Source organism: Neovison vison, chromosome 1 (assembly GCF_020171115.1).
Source record: "Neovison vison isolate M4711 chromosome 1, ASM_NN_V1, whole genome shotgun sequence".
Lineage (NCBI taxonomy): Eukaryota > Metazoa > Chordata > Mammalia > Carnivora > Mustelidae > Neogale > Neogale vison.
The window spans coordinates 281331370-281355405 of record NC_058091.1 but is presented as its reverse complement, the minus strand read 5'-3'; the positions used below and the strand labels follow the sequence as shown (position 1 = coordinate 281355405).

At 36.0% G+C, this 24036-nt stretch overlaps 1 protein-coding gene and 1 non-coding gene across 2 annotated transcripts in view; both read right to left on the bottom strand.

Annotated features, from left to right (window-relative positions):
- Window positions 1-24036, bottom strand: part of HCN1 (hyperpolarization activated cyclic nucleotide gated potassium channel 1) — a 405582-nt gene that overhangs the window by 139976 nt on the left and 241570 nt on the right. The window lies entirely within an intron of this gene.
- On the bottom strand, window positions 5501-5606 carry LOC122898228. The gene has a single exon (XR_006382918.1). It is a non-coding gene; the product is annotated as a U6 spliceosomal RNA (small nuclear RNA).

Sequence of the window (24036 nt, the reverse complement as noted above, 5' to 3'; positions counted from 1 at the left end):
AGAGGGAGAGGCAGACTCCCTGCTGAGCAGGGAGCCCAATGTGGGGCTCGATCCCAGGAGTCCAGGATCATGACCTGAGCAGAAGGCAGACACTTAACTGACTGAGCCACCCAGGTGCCCCAAATTCACCTTCTTATTTACAGCAAAATAGTAACTACACAAATCAGCAACAGCACATGTTACTTAATTCTAAAGGCATGACCTTAAATTGCAGACAAAACAAACAAACAAAGCCATAAATCATAAGCAATGGTAGAACTTGGTATATTGATTATGCAATCTAACAGGATAAGCCTAGGAAATCCTCCACTGTGTAAAAAGCAGAAAGACTGAGCACTTGCAGTTATTTTTAGAAGCCTAATTCCAACTTAAAGCTCTTATCCTATGATGTGTACTCAATGTATTCTTGGTATGTGAGGCTTCTGTGTCAGAGTTACTGCTCTGAGAGAATATTCTGCTTTGACTCCTTAAGTCCACATAAGCCTTAGACATATGTAGGTTTTATAAAGTGTGGACTCCCTGACCTCATATACAACTTCACAGAAAATTCAAATACCAAATAGTACTTAACAGAGGCAAAAAGCAACTTCTTCATCAGTAGAATCAAACCAAATACACTTTTTACTGGTATTTAGAAAGCTTAAATCCCTGGAGTCTCAGTTGTCTCTGATAAATCAATTCTCCATTTACATTACATTTGAGTGTCAGCGTGTGGTGTGTGTGTGTGTGTGTGTGTGTGTGTGTGTGTGTGTGTGAAATGAGAGAGAGGGAGAGAGAGAAAATAAATTGATTAATTGATTTTTGAGTCTTAGACTCTTTTGTTGCAGCCATAGCTCTGAATTCAGATATAGACTGACTTGGAAATCTATAAGCAAACAAACTATAAAACAGAAAGAAAAATAATTGAAACAATCTGTTAGTTTCTCTCTCTCTTTTTCTCTTCCTCTAGCTTTTGATTCTACCAGCTTATTAGTAGACTAGGAAAATGGTGATTCAGACAAAATTCCCATTTCTGATGAGCTCATTTTAGTTCTTTAAAGTCAGAATAAAAATATATGGATAATTATTCCATATTTAGCCATGATATTACTATCCAAAGAACATATTAATGTGAAGCAGGTTCTCTGTGAACTCCAGTGGATTCCATTTGAAATAATGCTAATGAACATATGCTAGCTATTCTCTTATAGCACCGAGAGGAAAACTAGGGTTAGTTTACTTTTAGAAAAGCAATTTTTAGTCTGTTAATGCATGATAAAAAATATGACCATAGAAAGGCAAACATTACCTGAACTGGAGTATTCCTGAATACTTTGGTAGAATTCTTATTTCGTTATAATATTACCTAATGCCAACACCTCCTATACCTCTGACCATTTTGTTTTTGAGGCATAATAATTATAAATTCCTGCAAAGAGCACACTGTTTAGTACAATTCCTGTAGAAAACTGACCTATATATAATACCTTACTTAGGCAAAATGCTGAAGTTTCCACAAACTGATAGACTATAAAGAATATCTTCAGACACATCATATAGATGTCTTCCTTAACTTCCTCTGATGTGGAAAGAAACAACTCTGGCTTACTGGCAATGCAAGAGAATGTCTTAATGATTAACAGCATGCATTTCTCGGTCAGTAGGGACTGCTCAGAGAGAAGAGGTAAACATTCAAAGCTTAATGATTTCTCTTGTGCATCACTTCCATGACTCATGCCAGATTTTCCCCAGCTAGTTCTAAAATGATTAATCTGCTCCGATGAGTCAACAGTCTTTCATCTTCACCTTTCCTTAGGCACTGGTAACAAAGGTTAACAAAATCATCTATTGTATTTGCCTGGGTGGGCATATGTGTATTTCTACCCCAGGCTTGCCTAGAGAAGGTGTAGCAAAACAGCCTCCCTCATGTACAATCTGCATTCTGTCCTCGGTAGGGCCGGGACAGCAGGTTCTCTGGACAGTGGAGATGGAACTTTGATCACTGTAGATGAGGTCTGGGAGAAGAGTACCTAGTTTTCCAATCAGAATCAAGAAAAAGCATGGCATGCTCAAAATCGCTCCCATATCTTCTTCTAAGAGGCTAGAAATACCTTGAGCCTTTCTGTTTTAGGTTAGGAAGTCAATGTCACAGTTTCTGGAAGGTTTTGACTTAAGTGACTGCGTGTTACTTCTAAGTAATTATTCAAATATCCTCTTGCCATGACCTACAGTTTCCCTGATGGCCCTAAAGGTTTCAGGATTGACTCCCAAGACACTAAAATTGTATGAGCATAGATAAGCACAGTGTGAACAAAGCATGAAGAGCATCCCAAGACAAATTATTTAGGGAAGGATAAAGCTTGAATACCATAAAATTAAAGGCAAATATGAGAGATAGGATCTTTCAAAGAAAGAAGATAGGATGGGAGTAAATGTGAATCAGGTATACATAAGATAGGGTACAGGCAGATTACCTTTGCTTTGATATGTCCATGGGTTAGCTTTGGATGAGGAATAGCCAGGGCTACAAGATACTTCAAATAGAAAATGAATAACACACAAGAGACTAGATCCTAGAGCATTTATCATTTATGACGAAGGTAGAAGCCAAGCAAGGGAGTAGCAGGAGTATTAAAATAAGTCAGGAAGAAAAAAAAAATAAGGAAGGAATAGGTATTTCTATAAATTTACTTGATATCAACACTCTTGAAATGTAGGGCAGCTTTACCAGAAAAGGTAAAATATACTGACATTCTTTGGAAGCCAATAGGTGCCATTAAAATATAAATGACAGTATTACTGTTCTTATTATTAGTCAGTGCTACACATTGATAATGGCATGGTTGTCTGAGAATCCTAATTATACATGACAATTTGAAGATATTCGTATTTGATTTTTGTTACGTATTTTCTCCAAAGTTTGGAAGCTATAGCATGTAGGAGCAAATTTCATAAGCAAAATGGGTGCGTGTTTTTGACAAAATTTAGGTAGAGAAATTTCAGAGGTAGAAAAAAAAAGGGAGAAGACCATTTAGTATTTACTGTGGTAATATAATGAAAGGAGTAAGAAGGGGCAGGAAAATTGGGTTAAAATAGTGATCTTGACGGCATTACCCATATTGGAATAAAACAGTATTTTATAACACACTAAGACATTTTAAAAGACAAATTAGATAGTGAACTAAGGCATTTTCAAAGGCAATAATCTACCCTTTGGAATAAGTCGTAATAAAACAGATTTGTGGAAAGGTTTCTCTTTCAGTAAGTTAAATGACCAAAAATATTCCTATGAACATAGAATACAAGGGATTAAAGCTAAACCAAAAAGGATTAAAATATCTCAAAGCCTAGTGTGTTGTCTTCAAAATTTAAGAGAAATAACTGAGCCTTGTAGTATGTGCTGAATGTTAATAAAATGAACCATTTGAAAACTAAAGAAGTTCAAGAAAACAAACCTTCATAACCAAACGACCATTGCTATCCTATCAAGATACAAACTGAAGGCATCACACGGGTTCTGAGGCAGCATTTACTAGACTGTGTTGGGCTGGCAGAAAGGGCTACTTAAGATGGCGAAAGTTCCCACCACAAAACTTGAACTCGGACAGGAGAACAAAGGCCCAAGATGGTGAAAGTTCCCACCACAAGACCTGAGCTAGGACAGGAGAACAAAGACCCAAGCAGGAATCTGAGACCCCTGCCCGGGCTCCAGTGGACCAATGGGACCCTGATGAGCAGGCGAGATATCCGAATAAGGGAAACTTGCCAAAAGACCCCTAAGCTCCCCTTGAGACCTCTTAAAAGTCCCCTCCTCCCTGCCTTGGGCATGACTTCTGCCACTCTGCTTTCCAGAGTCGGGGAACCTCGCCCAAGGGTGCCCACCTCCTCCTGGCGCAACTTTCCCGGCTCCCCTTCTCCTGAAACTTTGCTGGAGAGTGTTTTTAATAAATCTTGCCTTGCACCCACTTTGCCTGGTGTTGTGTTTATCTCGCTGGAAAAACTTTACAGACTGAGATAGAACTTGTTATATATTCGTATTCACTATTGAGTGAGCTGTGACCGTCAGTCTCACTCCAAGCAAGAACTTAGTTATTTGTCAATCTGGTCTCCCTTTTCTATGTTGCTCCTTCACATAAAACAAGCAACAAACCCAAAACAAATCTAGTTTACTTTCAGTGAGGTGAACAGAGTTGAGTATGACTCATCAAAATAAAACAGACCGCTCTCTTGACCTCTAATCCTGTCTACCAAGATGTTCCCTACTTGGCTTTAAACAGATGTGACAAACTGTGTCAATGCTAAATTCATCTAACCTGAATTTACCATCAATAAGTTCTACTGTCCCTGAACCACCCCGTAATTTCAGTTGGTATCACTTAACTGATTCCCTATCATACTTACCCTTCCCCCACTGCACGCTAACCCAAAGCATCCGGGCAGAAGAGCATCTAAGCAGTATCTGCTTCCACGTTACCCCCTAAATAGTTCTCAGGCTAAGAGTCTTAAAGTACCTGTTTGTTTATCACAAACAACCAACAAATGTACACAAATAATAACCATTGAAAAGAATCCTTCTACTGTCTCCCCCTTTATATTGTATCTGTGCTCTCATTCTGTCCCCAGGACTTCCCTTGAGGACTTACAGGTGTGTTAAAAAGGACACCACAGACACAAAATGTGTCATTTAGGCCCAGTCCTCAAATCTAGGCTCAATATCCAGTTTACTTGCAGTTTAAATCACCTCCAGAAATCTAGTCTTCATTAGTCAAGAATATTCTGATGGGTTTCAATGAGTCTGGCAGGGGATCTCTCCAACTCCCAAAGGCTGAGGAAGTAATCTGCATGATGATATCCCCTCCACTTCCCCTCAGGGAAAGCAACCTTGTCCATAATAATCCTTTTCTTTTGCTAATCACTTTCTTGCCCTACCTACCCTCTTTCCAGAAAAATCTTCCATTTTGTGCAACTCCTCAGAGATTCCCTCTACTTGTAGGTGGGATGCTGCCGATTTGTGAATCATTTCACAAAGCCAGTTAGATCTTTAAATTCACTTATTTGAATTTTGTGTTTTAACACATGTCACTTGGCTTGAGGCTTTGCTTTTTACTTAACACTCCTGTGATCAAAAATATGTTATAACTCAATAATATCATACTGTAAGATCCTATCATCTTATAAGCAGTGGTTAATATTAAACTGACCCTTCGGTTCTTTCACCATCCTTGGACTTTGATTCTGCTCTTTTATTTCTAAAGCTGTATAGGGTTTATTTTCATTGTTGCCCTTTTGAATAGAAAAATATAGCTCCTTTTTCTGCCAGTTTTATTGAGATATAATTGACATATAACATTCTATTAAGTTTAAAACACAATGATTTGATATATATAATATATAAATATATATAAAATTTATATATATGTTTGATATATATATAATAAAGTACATATATATATTTTGCAATATTGCAAAAATGATTACCACAAAAAGTATAGTTAACATCCGCCAGTCCACATGGTTACAAAAATATAAGGAATATTTCACACATTTGCACTGTTATCCTTGTTCAGGGATCATGCTAATCTCTGTATACTTCCAATTTTACTACGTGTTTCTTCCAAAGTGAGCACAGAACTCTTTCTTTATCCCAGTGAAAAACACTGTACCTTTCTGGCATTTTCCTTGTTGGGTTGCCACAAATTATAACACAAATTACAATTTACCTCCTCTACTTTAATTCCTTTCTAGTCTTTTCTTTGGAACAGCCAGCAATAAGTCCAACCTAGCCTCCTCCACGCTTAGTTTCCTCATAGCCTGAAGAGTAAGTCAAACTTACCAAGAGAATCACAACAAGCTGGTCACCATGCAGCCCCTCCCTGGCCTTTCAGCAACAGTCTTCAACTCTCCTAACTCCTATTCAAAAACCCAGACTGTTCTTGCCACCTCCAATTACTTCCAGTTCCCCAAACAAGACAATTCACTCTCCTCCATGCCTTTAGATGGGCAACTTTTCTCTTACTCAATATGCATTCTGACCTCTCTGCCTGGCCATTTCAGCTAGTCTTTCAAGATGGAAATCAGTTTGTAACATTCTCAAATATCCACCTTTATCCCTCCACGTTAGCCCTCCCAGCTAGGTCCAGCTTCTCCTCTATGTAACCCCAGGTTTAGGCTTCCATTTATCATGTGATTGCACTGTACCATCTGCTTATTTGTTTGTCTTCAGCGGTATAACCAAAGCTCCCTAAAAGTAGGGACCATATCCTAACCATCTTTGTATCACAAACATCCAGTAGTGACTGATACTAATGGAATCTAGGAAAAATATTTAACCGAGAATAACAATATCTGAGCATTAGTCTGTTCGCTAATGTTACTATAGGTACGTTGAATTTTGTTGGAAGTAGAAAAGACAGTACCTTCCCTTGAACTACAAAGGAAACCAGAATCTCTCATTAAGGTTCAGAGTATTTCCACTGTGAAATATGAACTTCAATTTTAATAAAATGGAACAGATGTCCTTAGCAATTTGATCAACTGGTCTCTCATTGATATCTGTATAACAGATGGTATAAATAACTCATCATGTATTTAAATGGTGACTTTAAAACTGAAATAATATAAAACATTTCAAATTTATTAGGTATGCTTTCCTTCATGAGTGCCTTTTCGGGGGATTAGCATCCTTGCTAATTTTCAGACATGCTTTTGTATAGTTTCCTCCTCACTTGTTTTCTCCTGGGAGGAAGGCAAATGTCCTCTCACAATGATACACTTTTGCTTTTCTCGACTCAAAGTGCTTAAAGTTAAATTTGAAACACCACTCTAATAACGCAAATATCATCATTTACATAGTTTCATCAGGAACCAAAGCTGGAACACATACCCAATATACATCAACTGACAACAACCTAGCAGAACTTGCGTTGGTTCCCTTAAATGAGGATGACAAATCTAACATTGACACTGGAATTAACAAATGTGGTCCGTGATCACATGTGGAAATGTGACTAGCCTAGTGAAAATAGTTCTTAAGAGTTCCTATGAGGTGAGCCTGCATGGCCCATTTATAAATGTGTAGTAGTATTTATATGGTGTTCTTATGTAGCTTCCCATGATTTTTGTGTATATGAAAACAAAACAAAAAACACGCTTTTTGCTTTCTGAAATATAATCAATTGAATATGATTATTTTCAATATATTCCAGTGTTCTCTTTAGGACAGAGAATAAAAGTGGTAAAGGCTTCTCTGTATTTGAATAAGTCATGAATCCTTGGTGAGCAGGGGACCCTGAGTCATCCTTTTCCTTCCTATTCCTCACCACTCCCAGCTCATTAAAAAAGATAACGGCAATGCATAACTCTGTGTTGCCAAATTTTAGAATTTCCTGGGCTTCCCAGAATTATTCCCCATGTAGGGACCAAACAACAGAGAACACATTTAAATATAATAAAGTTTGATTTTGCTTTGCCAGGACCCTGAACTAATTAAAATTGCGTAGGACTCAAAACTCAGTAGGTAATGAGGACATCCAAATGCAGTTTTCACTTAGTGCAGAGTCAGGCATTAAATATTAGCAAATTGACTATTTTTGGTGGATGGCCTGAGGTATTAAGTGGCTACTCATAATTTAGTATTAAACAAATTGCCATTAATAATTAACTTTTGTGACTATATTAATGTAAACGTTTCTGCAATATATTATTATCTGGAAAAATCACATAGCAATTATCAGAGGACCCATTTTTTAAATCAGTATTTAGAACTAAGTTAGGTTAAGGACAGAATCTATAGTTTAGTGTTTCCTAGGTTCTGTAGTATTTGACCTTTAAACTGCTGTTTCGTCATGGCATAACTATTGCAGAGAAAATGATCGTGTTATATCCAATTTCATTGCTAAAATAAATACAAGATCACTGTCTCCAGCAGGTAACTGGAAGAAATACAGTGTAATCTTCTTAATCGTGACACCTAAAACAAAACTAAGAATTTTTCTCAAAGCCCTTTAAATGTACTCAAAATGTAAATACATGAAGCAATAGGCTACCCATAGTCAGCTATAATCAATTTAATATGGTCAATAAGACAAAAGCAGTTTCCTTAAATAAAAGCTACCCAGGGTCTCATTAGTGCAGAGAGAAAAAAAATCAAGGTCATGCTAAAGGTGTATGACTTTATGGTGGAAAATTTCAACCCTACCAGTACCTCCCAGAAAAGAAACCAAAGCAAGAGCAACAAAAACTTGTCAGGCAGACTTCAAAATCTCGTTTAGACCACTGGACACATATTAAGGAAAAAAGTAGAAATTCTAAATATGCTGAGGTACATATTTTTACAAAGTCAAGTTGACAAGGTTGGAGACAGGCATGGAATGTCTCTTATTAGAATGGCACATAGAACTATCACCACACAAGTCTACATATGGGAAAATGGGTACCCCAAAATTCTAAAGAGGCAGTTTCATGTGAATTACATCTTGCGGGGGGGCACGGGAAGGTTTGAGAATTGATTTTATGAATAAAGAAACCACATTTTTTTATTGTATTTGAATCCTGTCTTACCATATTTAGAATGATCAAAGAAAAAGTGACTAGAATACACTCTGCTAAAATTTAAGCAACATAAGGTGAGAAAACATATTCATTAAATGATATTTATTCAAACTATATGCAAACATAAAGATTAAACATGTTTACCCCATTGCATGTTTCTACCTATTTTAATATATCATTACATTTATATTATAAAATATTTATGCATATATAAAATGAGGGCAATCACCTGTCACAGAGCTTGCCTGAGCTAAAAAATAATGATGATAGCATTAATGGACTTCTAATCTATTTAATATTGTTTTGCAAGCAGCTTTAAAAAACCAAGCAATCTGATCTTTTCTAAATGGCATTATAGTAGGAAAAAGGTCATATGTTTAGGCTGGCAAGCCCATGAGGAAAATAATAGTAAGCTTCCAGTTAGACTCTGATGCTGATAAATCAATGTAACTGTCAACAGCTGGGTCCTGAGATTAACACAGAAGTGGGAACAGAAAGCAAACACAATTATAAAAATGGAAGCAAATACTGTGCTTATGGGCAATAGCCATCTGGGAATTGCTTCCTTGAGGAGGAGTTATAAATAAAGGCAGTTTGCCTGTAGAAAGTTCTAATACCTGTCTGTAAAAGTACTTTATTATGATTTGGAGATTTATACCTAATTTTCTATGCCATGTGTAATAATCCAACCCAGGAGAATTACCAAAGCACAAATCGCTCATTTGCATTGGCATGACTAATCTTCACTACAGAATATTAGGAAGTAAACAGTGGTGCCTTTATGTTCCTTTTGCATATAAATCCCTTTGTATCAGGAAGCATTAATGATGAGGAATTTATGTTTTTGCCAGGTATCCTTTTCAACACTTAAAGGAATTAAGGATGAATATCAAACTGTGTCAGACTGGGCTTGCTTAAAAGTATCAAATATTATGTGCCTTGTTTGGGGGAGCTGATAGTGTGGCATACTGTGACACTATAAAGCTTCCTTTGTTGAACAACCTTAAAGGACCCTAACCTATTATTTCATATCCTGGAAGAACCAGGGCATAGGTATTAGGATGAGAGAGTCTCAAGGAAACACTGGAACAGTTTACCATGGGGATGTTTACCCACTACTTACAAGTACTTAATGAGAGGTACTTTGGATGCAAGAAATCAGTATCTTAGAGGCTAATACCTTCAAAGGGTTGGGAATGAAAAAGGAAGAAGTGAACATCAGCCAGGAACTAGGATGCTGGAGCAATCAAGAGCCAGAAGTCCCCAAAGATATGTGACTAAGTGAGCAAGTGTTTCTAACTGGAGATGTCTCTTCAGAATAAGCTATCATACTGGAAATCTTCCCCTCCATGTCTGTCCTTCACCCCTCTCTACCCTGCTCTTTATCTAGGAAACTGACCCTTGTAGAATACAGTTAATAGGATCCCTTGCCTCTGACTTAGAGTTGGATTCAATCATCTGACACAGATGCAAGGGAAGAAGGAGAATGTAGTCAGTATTCGAGCTTCCACTTTGAAGAGAGTGAGTTGGCTATGTTTTTTCTTAAAAGTAACTACTCTTATCAATGCAGCCCTGTCTATATGACCCCCTTTTCTGACTTTCGGTGTTAGTAACTGTTCTGTGATAACTATGCCTAGGCACCCTCCTATCCCTTGTGGTCACCCATATCCCATCCACAACCTGGTAAACAATCCTCTTTTGATTTTTTAAATTGTTAAGATTTATTCAAGTATAATTAACCAACAGTGTAATGTTAGTTTCAGGCATACAATATAATGATTCAACAACTCTATATATTATTCAGTTCTCATCATGATAAGTGTACTCTTTATCTCCTTCACCTAATTCACCCATCCCCCCATTCACCTTCCCTCTTGGAGCTACCAGTTTGTTTTCTATATTTAAGAGACTATTCTTTGTCTTTTTCCTTTGTTTTTTTCTTAAATTCTGTATACGAGTGAAATCATTGTCTTTCTCTGCCTTATTTCACTCAGCATTATATCCTGTGGTTCTATCCATGTTGTGGCAATGGTAAAATTTCATCCTTTTTGTAGCTGAGAAATATTACACTATATTTCTTTTTTATCCATTTATCTAAGGATGAACATTTTGGTTGCTTCCATATATTGGCTATTGTAAATAATGCTGCAATAAACATAAGGATTCACATATTTTTTTAAAGTACTGTTTTCATTTTCTTTGGGTAAATAGTAGTGGAATTATTTGATCAAATGGTAATTCTACTTTTAATTTTTTGAGGAATCTCCATACTGTTTTACACAATGGCTGTACTAGCTTGGATTCTACTAAACATTTGAAGAAGAGTAAGTACCTATTCTTCTCAAACTATTCCAAAAAATAGAAGAGGAAGGATAAATTATGATACCAGTATTGCCCTGATAGAAAAACCAGATAAAGACACCACAAAAAAAGAGAACTACAGGCCAATACCTCTGATGAACATAGATGCAGAAATCCACAACAAAGTATTAGCAAACTGAATCAAAATATACATTAAAAAAATCATCCAACATGATCAACAGAGACTTATTCCAGGGATACAAGGGTGATTCAACATTCACAAATCACTTGATGTGATATATCACATTAAGAAACCAAAGGATAAAAACCATATGAGCATTTCAATAGATGTAGAAAAAGCATTTGACAAAGTACCACATCCATTCACACAAAGTAGGTTTAGAGAGAACATTATCTCAAAATAATAAAGGCCACAAAACACTTAGAGTGAACATACTTAATGGTGAAAAACTGAGAGCTTTCCCTCTAAGATCTGGAACAAGTTAAGAATGTCCACTCTCACCACTGTTATTCAAAATAGTACTGGAAGTCCTAGCCACAGCAATTAGACAAGAAAGAGAAATTAAAAGGCATCCATTGGTAAGGAAGCAGTAAGATCTTCACTATTTGCTGATGACATGATACTATGTATAGAAAACCTTGTAAGACTCCCCCCAAAACTATTAGAATCAATAAATGAGCTAAGTAAAGTCACAGAATACAAAATTAGTGTACAGAAATCTGTTGCTTTTCTATACACTAATAGTGAAGTAAAAGAAAAAGAAATTAAGAAAATAGTCCCATTTACAATTGTACGAAAAATGATAAAATATGTAGGAATAAACTTAACCAAAGAGGTAAAAGACCTATGTTCTGAAAACTATAAAACATTTATGAAAGAAATTGAAGATGATACAAACAAACAGAGAGATATTCCATGCTCATGGATTAGGAGAACCAATATCATTAAAATTTTCATACTACTCAAAGCAATCTTCAGATTTAATACAATCCCTATCAAAATAGCAGCAGCATTTTTCACAGAACTAGAAATCTTCCTCTTTTTAAAATATTCCACTAGTTTGTAACTTCAAAGCCATCCATCCCTGTGGCAACCCTACCTGTGTGGTGCTTTAGATAGAAAAGAAACACCTGGAGATATAGAAATAAACCTTCCTGAGAGTCAAGAAATGTAGGCTCAAGAATCAGTCACTAATAACTTTAAGAACCTAAGAAAGTCATTTACCTTCTCTAGCTATCTTTTCATTTTAAAAAAGAAAATTTGGACTCTGGATTCCAAGGTTCATTTCTACATCTCAAATTTTATCTTTCCATTATTCTAGATACAGAAGTAATCTGATTATAAGAAAATCAGTGTCTGTTATCTCACACCCTTCTTGTATCTTGGGGCACACTGTTGATTGCTTTATCAATATCCATTCCCTTTTCCTTACAGAATCCCCAAAGATTTGGTGTGGCAATATGGTCAGCACAATAAAATAGGTTATTTATACTTTTTAGAAGAATGGGGCAGCCAAATGATTCATTACTGGTCAATGAGGTAAAAGTCAAAGTTACCGGGTGGGGTTTCTAGAAACATAAGACAATGTCCCAATTGGGGTTGTCTTCTCTGCCATTTGGCTTTTCTCTTCTCACCTGAAATGTGGACTTGATGGCTGGGGTAGGGAAGCCTTCCCAACAGTACCATCAGCAGTTGCATCCTGTGACAAATGGAGGGTGGGCGTGGATAACATCATGGAACTGGCATCCCAGACCTGAATGGCCTATTTTTCAATTTATCACCTAGTAGACCTAATTTAATGCACTCTTTTGACTTTCTATAAGTTGTCTATGTCTCTTTAACTCATAGCAAAACATTACCATTAAGTTACACACACATACATACATGCACACTCCACACTCCTTATAACACTAAGGTCAGAACTCTACCCTGATGTCCCAATAAGCTCTCCTTCCCCTTCCTTGTCTTATATTAAATCCACTCCTCAAAATTTACCAGAACTGTGCTAAAACCTCACAGGGTTTTAATTTCTAATTCTGAAAGTCATAGGTAACTTGTTTTAATTCATGAGATTTACTTAATCTATAACTTACCCATTTACAGTTAAATACCCAAGAGAAATTCTTGCACAGGAATGTGTGTAAAGAAAAATGTTCAGGGAAGACTGGGTGACTCAATCATTTAAGTGGCTGCCTTCAGCTCGGGTCATGATCCCAGTGTTCTGGGATCAAGTCCCACATTGAGCTCCTTGCTCAGCAGGAAGCCTGCTTCTCCCTCTGCCTCTGCCTGCCTGTGCGCGCGCTCTTGCTCTCTCTCTCTCTCTCTGAGAAATAAATAAAAATAAAATCTAAAAAAAACCCACAAAAAAAAGTTCACAGCAGCATGGCTTTTAACAGCAAAAAAAAAAACCTCGCAATAATATACATACACTCTGGAATATTATACTGCATTGAAAATGAGTGCTTTGCAGCAACATGCAATCACATGGATAAATATGTCAACAAAACAGTGAGTAACAGAAGCATATTCTATAAAATAACACACAGCTTATTAACCTTTTCATTACGTTAAAAAAAAAGAGAAAACCAAACAATGTATTTTGAAAAATGGACTGTTGGGATATACTTTTATTTTTACAACTGTTTTTTAAACAGGAAATGAAAAATACAGAATTCAATGTTGAGTGTCAATTTTCTAATTTATAGTTATTAAGTAAATATACCCACATATATGTACATGTAGACAGACCAAGTGCCTTCTATGGAAACCAAGTGTCTTCTACAGAAATTAGGAAGTTGACTTTCCATTTTGTTGGAGATACCTATGTACACAGCACAACTTAAACATGCTAAAAGCCCAATGTCTAGCTCATAAATATTTTTTAATTTCACTTTTTTAAAAGTAATCAAATCTCTCCAAGAAAGCCTTCTAAATTCAGGCAGAATTTTCCTTTCATTCCCCATAATTTATCAGCTTAGAACAATATGTATCAATAAAGTATGCCACTCCTTTTACAACTCTGCCATTCAAACTCCTTCAGTTATCTTCCAGCATCTTATGTGTTGCTGGGATGTTAATGGGAGAAACATCAAGCTCACAGAGGGGTCTAAGTGCTGATAATTGCATGTGGTTGAATAGTACAAGACAGGAAACCCTTCAGTAACAAACTCCTAAATTCAGCTTCTTTCAGCTCAGCACTGAAAGTTCCTCACAATCAGGTCTCAGTCAACTTTTCTACCTTTCTAGCTTTTTCTATCTCAGTCCTTCCCCAAAAACTTCACTACAGCCAAACTCCTACTTCCTCCCGCCCAAACAACCCATGGACTTCCCTGCATCAGGGTTCCTCCCAAGGAGTAACTGTTCACTATATTCTACATGCATGGGAGGCTCTTCTCCTTTCTACAGATTTAAATTCTATCCATTCTTCAAAATTCAGCTCAATTTTTATCACTTCCTTAGCGATATTTCTTTAGAATTGCTGTAACAATTTTCATTAGTAAAATCACTTGCTATCACATCTGTACCATATTATCTGCTCCCATCTCACTAGCTTACCATCATCATATGCCAGGACTTACCCCAGGGTCTGGCACATGAGAGAGGTTCAGTGAAGAGTTTCTGATTGCCTGGATTCCAAAATGTCTTCAACTACTCTCTTCAACTACTATGTTGGGATTTTCTTTGAAGTGTACAATTTTATTTTTCTGTCATCTTCCCAAGTAAACTTCTTTGACAGAAAGAGTTGTCTATCACATACTTATTTCTCTGACCTTGCCAAGTTCATTGCTCATAAAAAAATACTCCATAAAAATTACTGATTTACTTTAAAATGATAAGAACATTAAATTTGTGATTAAGAATTACCTCAACATATTACTTGCTTTGCTTTAAAAATACACAAAGAAACCAAGTGCCTTTTATAGATATTAGGATGTTGACATTTATCTCTGGGTAAGGTCACCTAAGATTCAGAATCAAAAGCTAGAGGGAAAAACAAACAAACAAACAATAACAAAAAAAACTCAATACTCTAGGAAACAATCTGAGAGTTACAGAAGAGAAGGGAGTAGGGGGATGCGGTAACTGGGTATCACATGAAACTAATGAATCATTGAACACTGCATGAAAAACTAATGATATACTATATGCTGGCTAACTGGACATAATAATAATAATAATAAAAATCTCAACATTTGTCATAAATAAATTTACCAAAATATTCTGACGTTTTTGAGAAAAATGATATTTTCACTAGTCAGATGGCATGGAATGCCACTATTAATTTATAATACTATTACATTATTTCCCAAACTGCATTTGAGGGTTTGTTTTCTTTAATAAAACTTAACGTATTCTCAGTATACATATTTTCATTTTCTTTATTGTTGTCTATGTTGCAAATTTATGTTAAATACGGACAGACATGTCCTACAGTATTTTAGGTCTTCATTAATAGACACATTTATTTATATTAAACCAATAATTCAATAGAAGAATAATTTCTACTACTACTGTCTACCCTGAAAATCATTTTCATTTTTTCATAGTTTTCATACTATACATATGTGTGTGTGTGTGTGTGTGTGTGTGTATGAGTGTGTGTGTGTATGATGTGCACTTACAGATACACACACATATGGAGCTTATGTGTTACTCATAAGAAATTATCTGCAACGTCATTAATGATAAAATATGCTTTAAATCAAGGAATCACTTCTTATAATTTCTTTAACAGTACTGTGTGTTTAGTATGTGAACATAATGACATCAGGGAAGATGACATTGATGTTTTATTACAATTACCTAGCATATAATGCCCATCGCACAATGAGTAATTAACAGCAGATGAGTGGTGGTTTGGGATTTTCTTACCAAAACTTTAAACGTGTCCCTTGTCGCAGGGAACAGTATGAAGTCATTACCATAAATTCAGCTGCAGCGGTGTATGTTCACAATTAACAGCTTGTATCGTCTTAGCTTATTCTGTCACAATAAAGTACTTACTTATATAATTTATATTCACATAATACTAATTAGCTCCATCTGTGTGGCATTTTATTTCATACTAAGAAACAATGGGATCATTTAATAAATTAAAAAATCATGCATTAAATCCTTGGAGATAAATGGCATGAGTGCATGAAATAACCATAGGTTAATTTCTAGCAACCCACTAGTAATCCTATCAAGATGTCAAATAATCCTTTCAAGTATTACAGAATGATTTAGTAATGTTAGCTGAGAAGATAACAGAAGATATTTCATATGAAGATGGTAGTGATGGAGAGAAAGAATGAGGAGAAGGAAGAGTTAGAGGAGGGAATAATCTAACCCCGTGCAAGTGAGAGAAAATAAACAACTAACCATGCAAAAGGCTAATTAACAGAGCAGGGAGAGATGACATGTTTGAGCCATTTGGATCATTTCACTGTTGTGCAGTTTAAAATGAATTACAAAATTTATAAATAAAATTAATTGCAATTACTGAGATTCTGGACTAGAAAAGTAATGTGATTCATTCTTATTGTTTGATCGATGGATTGATTAAGAGATTCTAATGACAGGAAGGTATGACATGGGATCATGCGAGGAGAGAAAGGAGGCTAGCTGTTTAGCTAGGAGGCTTTATCTGTAATTTAAATATGAAATAATAACGACCTGAAACAGAGAGATGTTTGGGGATGGCAGAAGAAGGAACACACACAAAGTGTATGACAAACCGAGATTTAGAACTTGATGATGTGGAAAACAAAAATGAGTGAATGGTGTTGTAATTCTGTGGGAATAACAAAGTAGATACCAGGAGTTTATCTTCCTGAGGCTCCACAGGCAAGAGTTCTTTCTAACCTGAAGAAGGGCTTCCTCTCTCCCTGCAGTTAATTCTGCTTAACTGTTTGAATAGGCAAAGTGGTTTAGATAAGTGTGATGATCCCTCACAGAAAGCTACCAGTTCTCTTCATGGAGGAGCAAAAATTTTAACAGGCTCTGTCCCTGAGGATGGTTCAGAAGTGCTTAATATCTGCTCCCCACGCGAACTCTGAGAAAGTTTTGTTATGTCTCTAACTATAGGGGGGGAAGCACAATTCTTCTCCCGTCACCTGGCAAACTAAAGGAAAAGGAAAATGTTAAACTTCAGTGCAGAGAAAAGGGAAGTGGAATCTGAATTCATAAAACCACCACCAAAAAACTTGGCGGTGTATATATCTCTGCTACAGAAGGCATGTTCACATGGTCCTGCTGCTTCCCATGAGAGGAAGGAATGGTTGGCTTCCCAATGTTTGCTAGGAGTTGACTCCTACACAGCCAGCTGATACTGGTCAGCTCTGCATTTCTTTAAATGTTTTCTTGCTAAGGTGATTTTTACTGCTTCTTGTTTCCAAGATACCAAGGGCTGAATGTATTATAATTTTCTACCCTTAAATGTCAAAACAAAATAAACAAACAAAAACACCCAGTGGCTGTCCCCAGAATGCGCTTCACTGACCTATCTTGAAATGTGTGTGTGTGTGTGTGTGAGAGAGAGAGAGATCAGTGGTCTAAAACCCATGTTTTGGTTCATTAAAAAATTTTTAAAAATTCCACAATTTTCAGTGTTTAGGGTTAATGTTTAAGCCTCATAGCTGCTCTGCTGAGAAAAAATCCTTCTGCCTTCTCCAAAAATTTCTGAATATTTATGTGTTCTCCAAAATCCAGTCAGCCTTTCCTTTTATATAACCCTAGTTTCTCTTGCAAATTAACTTGCAACATCCAAGTGCTTTAGTAGATTTGACCAAGTTGTAGATTTTGATAACATCACCTGTAAAGAAAAATTTATTGTCTCATTGCATTGATCTGTTTTGGAAAAATGTGGTATTTCTAAGATTTGTGTCTGTGTATTAAATGTATGTTTCAACTAAATTGTTCTTATTTTCATTTGTGCTTATTGACACAGTTTTTAAAAAATTTTACAAGTAAAACAAAGTGTAAAATGCTCATAAAGAACATAAGTCATCTTGAAGTCTGTTAGATAAACTAGGAAAAAACTTTGAATTCAAGTATTAATCCATAAAAGTTTTGATTACTTAACATTGATGAAACTACCTGATTAAAATTATGGTACAATACGTGATGACATTGTTTCTAAGTCATTTAAAGTACAAGGGAGTATTTCATGTCCTTATTCAACTAATCTTTGGCTCTGAGAACAAATCGCACTTTGCTAAAATGCTGTGAAGGTAGTTCTTGATTACTTTCATTTTCAAAACTTCAGGGCTAGCAGAAGGAGAACATTCTGTCTTTGGCCTGTAAAGCCTGTACTGTGGTGAAAAGAGGAAATACTTTGGAGTGAGACAGTTCTTAAGCAAAATTCTTGCTGGGCTTCCCACTAGGTGTTTTACATTGGGGAGGCCACTTAATCTCTTTCTGTATTGTCTGCTACAAAAAAAAGTGGGGGATAAAACTACCAGCACTACAGAGTAAGTGAAATAATGAATGCAAACCCCTTGGCATTTAGAAGGAAAACTGGTAGATATTTAAAAACAAAAACAAAAAAACTATTCTACATATTCTTACTAGGTACAAATTAAATAATATCATTGAATTTCATTTTAAAAGCTGTGTGTTAGCCATAATTGGGAAACCTTAGCCTCTTTTTTTTTTTTTTAAGATTTTATTTATTTATTTGACAGAGATCACAAGTAGGCAGAGAGGCAGGCAGAGAGAGAGGAGGAAGCAGGCTCCCTGCTGAGCAAAGAGCCCAATGTGGGGCTCAATCCCAGGACCCTGGGATCATGACCTGAGCCAGAGGCAGAGGCTTTAACCCACCAAGCCACCCAGGAGCCCCACTACAATTTCATTTTAGATGTGAGTTTATTCACAGTTTCAGATTTTATGCTGTTAGTGCTAATGAGTTTTAGACTTTCTATTCTTATCTTTTTATTTATTTATTTATTTATTTTTAAAGACTTTGTTTATTTGAGAGAGAGAGTGAGGGCATGAGCATCGGTGGGAATTGGAGCCTGGGAGGGAAGGGGCAGGAGGAGAGGGAAAAACGGACTCCCTGCTGAGCAGGGAGCCCCATCCCAGGCGATTCCCAGGACTATGGAGCAGAAGAAAGCTGCTCACTGGACCTGAGTCACCCTGGACTTTTTCTTATTCAAAATTTTGGTTATCCATGTCAAGAATCATTTAGGTCTTTGTTTTTCCTTTCTCTGTGTCAGGATGTCTGCTTCTCATTTCAGTGCTAACTTGAAGCAGTAGAGAACTATTTATTTTTTTAAAAAAATTCAAGTCACTCTTACCTTGTACTCCTTATGAATTTGTTAAAATGAATTACATTAGTTAACTTTCTGTAATATAAGTGGTTAACAGCTAATTTATATACACATTTAATTATTAATTTTCTCACTAGGAATGAAGACAATTGCACATTTCTCTATTGAACATTTTGTGTAATTTGTAACAATTTAATATCTTTCATGAATTATTAAATTCATGCTTTATTACCACTCTGCAGCTTTTGAAAACAAATTTGGCCTAGGGACAATAAAAGAGAAAGAAAGGCAGAAATGAGGAAAACAGTCCAGTATAATGGGAGAGAAAAGGCTGAATTAGGAACAAAAGAATGGAAAGGCTCCCCTCAAAAGCTTTAAAATATATTAATGTAATTTTAATATAATATAATATTTTATATATAATATGAAAAGAGAAGAGAGAAAGGCATACAGGATTCAGAGAAAAAATGGAAACAGAAGATACTATAGTAGGGGAAAATATTTATTAAACAAAATAATAATAATGGCCAGAAATTAATGAGAAATTATTATGAGCTAACTAATCTAAGAGCTTTAAATACAATATTTTAACTGTCAAATAATATTAAGAGGTAGGGATTATAATTATCTTTTTTTTCACAGACAGTAAAAGTGATATTTGAAGAGATTAATTGGCTCCCTAAGGATCACAGAGTTTATAAAAAATTATGGCAATTATATTATCAAAATTTTGTCCTTACAGCCACAAGCCATAGTTATGTATTATGACACAACAAGTCACTCTAAAACATTGGCTTAAAATACAACAGTCATTTACTTTCCTCAGGAATCTGAAAGTTGGGTGGGGACCAACAAGAATGGTAAATCTCTGATGTTTGCAGCTTCTTATAGGATTTTTTAACTGTTGTAGATAATCCTTCTAAGATGTCTCATTCATATAGTTTACAAGTTGGTGCCGGTTGTTCATTAAAACTTCAGCAGATGCTGATGGTTGGGAGGGAGAACTCTTAAATCTCCTCTGGGAGGAGGGTCAGGATGTGAGTTTCATGAAAGATAAGGAAAAGAAGGTACAATCACTTAGTTGATCTCAGTGGACTGTGAAAATTGTTAGAATTGAGGAAATGGAATGCTCTGGAAGGCTATGTAGTGGTGGCTGAGAGCAGGATGTCTGGAGCTGAGATTCTGGAGGAGACATAGAATCGATGATGAAAATGAATGTGTGAAGACCAGTGAATGATTGTGGCAGAGTGGATATCACTGGAGGGGGTGAGTTCAATAGCTAGAAGAGTCATCTTTTTGGATATTGAAATCCGCAAGAAAATAATAGGAGGAGTTTTAGACACAGTGACAGTGAGCATGCAGGTGAGACCTTCAAAGGAACAAAGAAAACTAATTTGCATGGGTAGGAGCGGAAGTGGGGTCACCTGGGATCAGGAGTGGTAGTTAATGTGTAGTTAAGACATCAAAGCTGGGTATTTTAGGAGAAAGAGCAGAAGAATGGATTGTAAGCAACAATATAAATAAGAATCAAACTAGTTGTAAGTCCGAAATTATACTTTCTTATAATATATATGTTTGTGTGTGTGTGTGTGTGTGTGTGTGTGTGTACACATACATTTTTTTAAACTCTAGGCATAAATAACACTGAACACACACAAAAATTCCCAATAGGATAATTAAATGAGTATAGAGAACAAAACTCTGATACTCATCGACTTCTCTATTTTATAGTTCAGAAAATTTTAATTACAAAAATCATAGACGACAATGACATCCCCAATGCTATCACTTCTCCTTAATAATTTGCTGATCTGTTCTCCATTAATGAGATTGTTTTAGTCAATGTTGTGTTTCCAGGTAGTAATGTGCAGCTGCTTGTGCTTCTTCCTTTTCTTTTCTCCTCTTTTGTGACTAGCCTGATAAAACTGTAATTTTTATGTGCTTTGCTGAAGGTTCAAATGCCCAGGAAACACACATTTTTCAAACTAGCTGGTTTCCTGTCTTGAGTGAAGCTAAAATGGAAGTGGTGTCCCAGTGAGAGAAACCTGACGGTAAATTCCTCACTTCCTACAAACAGGATGCATTCAGTAGAGCTGATTTAATAGAAGGTATCAGGTTATAGCTCAGAGAGTACTTTCCATTTCTCTGGAGAAAATAAAAAAAATGAATTTTAAGTTGTTTATGAGGGATTTATAGACTTAATATTTGAGCCTTGTGACACAAGGTAATGATTTATGGAGCAAGTGGTAAAATTTTCATTTTTGTGTAGGTATAATGAGATTACAGGTTCCTAACTATTGGTAACATCCCTGCAGAGACACTTAGAGTCTGTCTATAGGACATCTCTCCTAGCACTACTTCAATCCAAAAGGCTTGCCCAGTACTGGCACAAATATCCCTGAGCAGCCTTTTGAAATGAAACACAGACTATTATTATTTGCACACTGCACAAAGCTTTGTCAGTAGGAATCTGAAGAAAAAGGGGAAATAAAGATTTCCAAAAAACAGACGATAGAAATTAAAGTAGATATAAGCATGAGGGAAAGGGTTGACATTTTCCTAAGAATAAATCAAATGGAGTTAAAATCATCAGTATGCTCAGTGCTAGCCTGATGAGGTATTTGGCCAATGTATGAACAATAATGAAGAGTATGGATGAATTTAAAATAATTAATTTTGTCAAATTTTGGCACTAGCAGATTCTATTGCTAATGGCTAATATTTTTGAGTGCTGACTGTATGGCAGAAGTGCCAAGCATTTTATTTATTTATTTTTTTTAAAAAAACTTTATTTATTTTGAGAGAGATAGAGAGAGAGAGAGAGTGAGTTGGCAGGGGAGAGGGGGTGAGGGGCAAAGGGAGAGGAAGAGACTCCACACTTGAGTGCAGAGACTGACGCAAGGTTTGATCCTACCACCTGAGATCATGACCGGAGCAGAAATCAAGAGGCAAATATTTAACTGACTGAGCCACCCAGGCCCCCCTGTGCTAAGCATTTTATAGACAGTGTTTATAAATCTTATAACAACCCAAAGGAGTGGGCATCATTGGGTGTTTTGAAACTTTGAAAAGAAAAATACAAAATCATCAAAATGAGGTTCTATTTTCAAAATGTATCACATCTATGTTCTAAAAAAATACGGTAATGTTCAAAAAGAGCAACAGGTTATTAAAGACTACTGTAATCATAAATTGTTATTTCTTTTAAAATGGCACCTGCTATATTATCTTTAAGATTAATACAAGAGAGCCTAGTCAAAGCTAATTAAAAAGATGTAATTTATTACAATAAAGGTAACATTAATTCTATTTTTGGCAAAAAGAAAATATCTAGCTAATTTGAGATATAATTAACATTAAACATGTATAAAGCATATAGTTATAATTTTTGTATATATATTTTGTATATGCATTATATATGTATATAATTTTTGATTTATGTATATAAAAGGAGAATTCATTAGTTTGGAAAAATCAAACAAGATATGGAGTCAATGACCAAAGATTCAGTATTATTAAGGTATTTTTCCTCTTCTGATTATCCCTTTTTTTAAACTTAACATATAATGTGTTATTTGTTTTAGGGGTACAGGTCTGTGAATCATCAGTCTTACACAATTCACAACACTCACCATAGCACAGAGCCTCCCCAATGTCCATAACCCAGCCACTCTATCCCTCCTCTCCCCCAACCCCCAGCAACCCTCAGTTTGTTTCCTGAGATTGAGTCTCAGGGTTTTTCTCTCTCCCCAGTCCCATCTTGTTTCATTTTTCCTTCCCTTCCCCCCACGAACCCTCCACCTTGCCTCTCAGATTCCTCATATCTTCTGATTATCTCCTATGGAACAAAATTAGTCAATAATAGATATATTTATCTTTAAAATTTTTTAAAGTCAGGTCTTTTTTTTCTCTCTTTTCTAATTTTCTCTAAAAAACAGTCATCCCAACGTGTAGTAATTTTTTTGTGTAAAATGATATATAAAAAAGGGCTTTTGGGGAAATGCATTTCAACAAAAACAACTAGAAATATCTATCAATAAGATAATATTGTATTTGTATTCTAGAAAAGGATCTTATTAATGATAAGGATGAAATTTTTTTTAAAACCTATACAGTTCTGGTAGACATAAAAGAATAAATTAGTCATTCATAATGACTTTTGGAGATGGGGTATGAATTTAAAACCTGTGAAGATAATAAAATGTATTACATGACGATGTTCCTAGGAAGATGTTGCTGCGGCTGAGGTCGAAGAGGTTGCTGCCTGTGTTCTCCTCAAGGATTTTGATGGATTCCTTTCTCACATTGAGGTCCTTAATCCATTTTGAATCTATTTTTGTGTGTGGTGTAAGGAAATGGTCCAATTTCATTTTTCTGCACGTGGCTGTCCAATTTTCCCAACACCATTTAAGGGCAAAAATGAACTTTTGGGATTTCATCAAAATCAAAAGCTTTTGCACAGCAAAGGAAACAGTTAACAAAACCAAAAGACAACTGACAGAATGGGAGAAGATATTTGCAAACGACATATCAGATAAAGGACTAGTGTCCAAAATCTATAAAGAACTTAACAAACTCAACACCCAAAGAACAAATAATCCAATCAAGAAATGGGCAGAGGCCATGAACAGACGTTTCTGCAAAGAAGACATCCAGATGGCCAACAGACACATGAAAAAGTGCTCCATATCACTCGGCATCAGGGAAATACAAATCAAAACCACAATGAGATATCACCTCACACCAGTCAGAATGGCTAAAATCAACAAGTCAGGAAATGACAGATGCTGGCGAGGATGCGGAGAAAGGGGAACCCTCCTACACTGTTGGTGGGAATGCAAGCTGGTGCAACCACTCTGGAAAACAGCATGGAGGTTCCTCAAAATGTTGAAAATAGAACTGCCCTATGACCCAGCAATTGCACTACTGGGG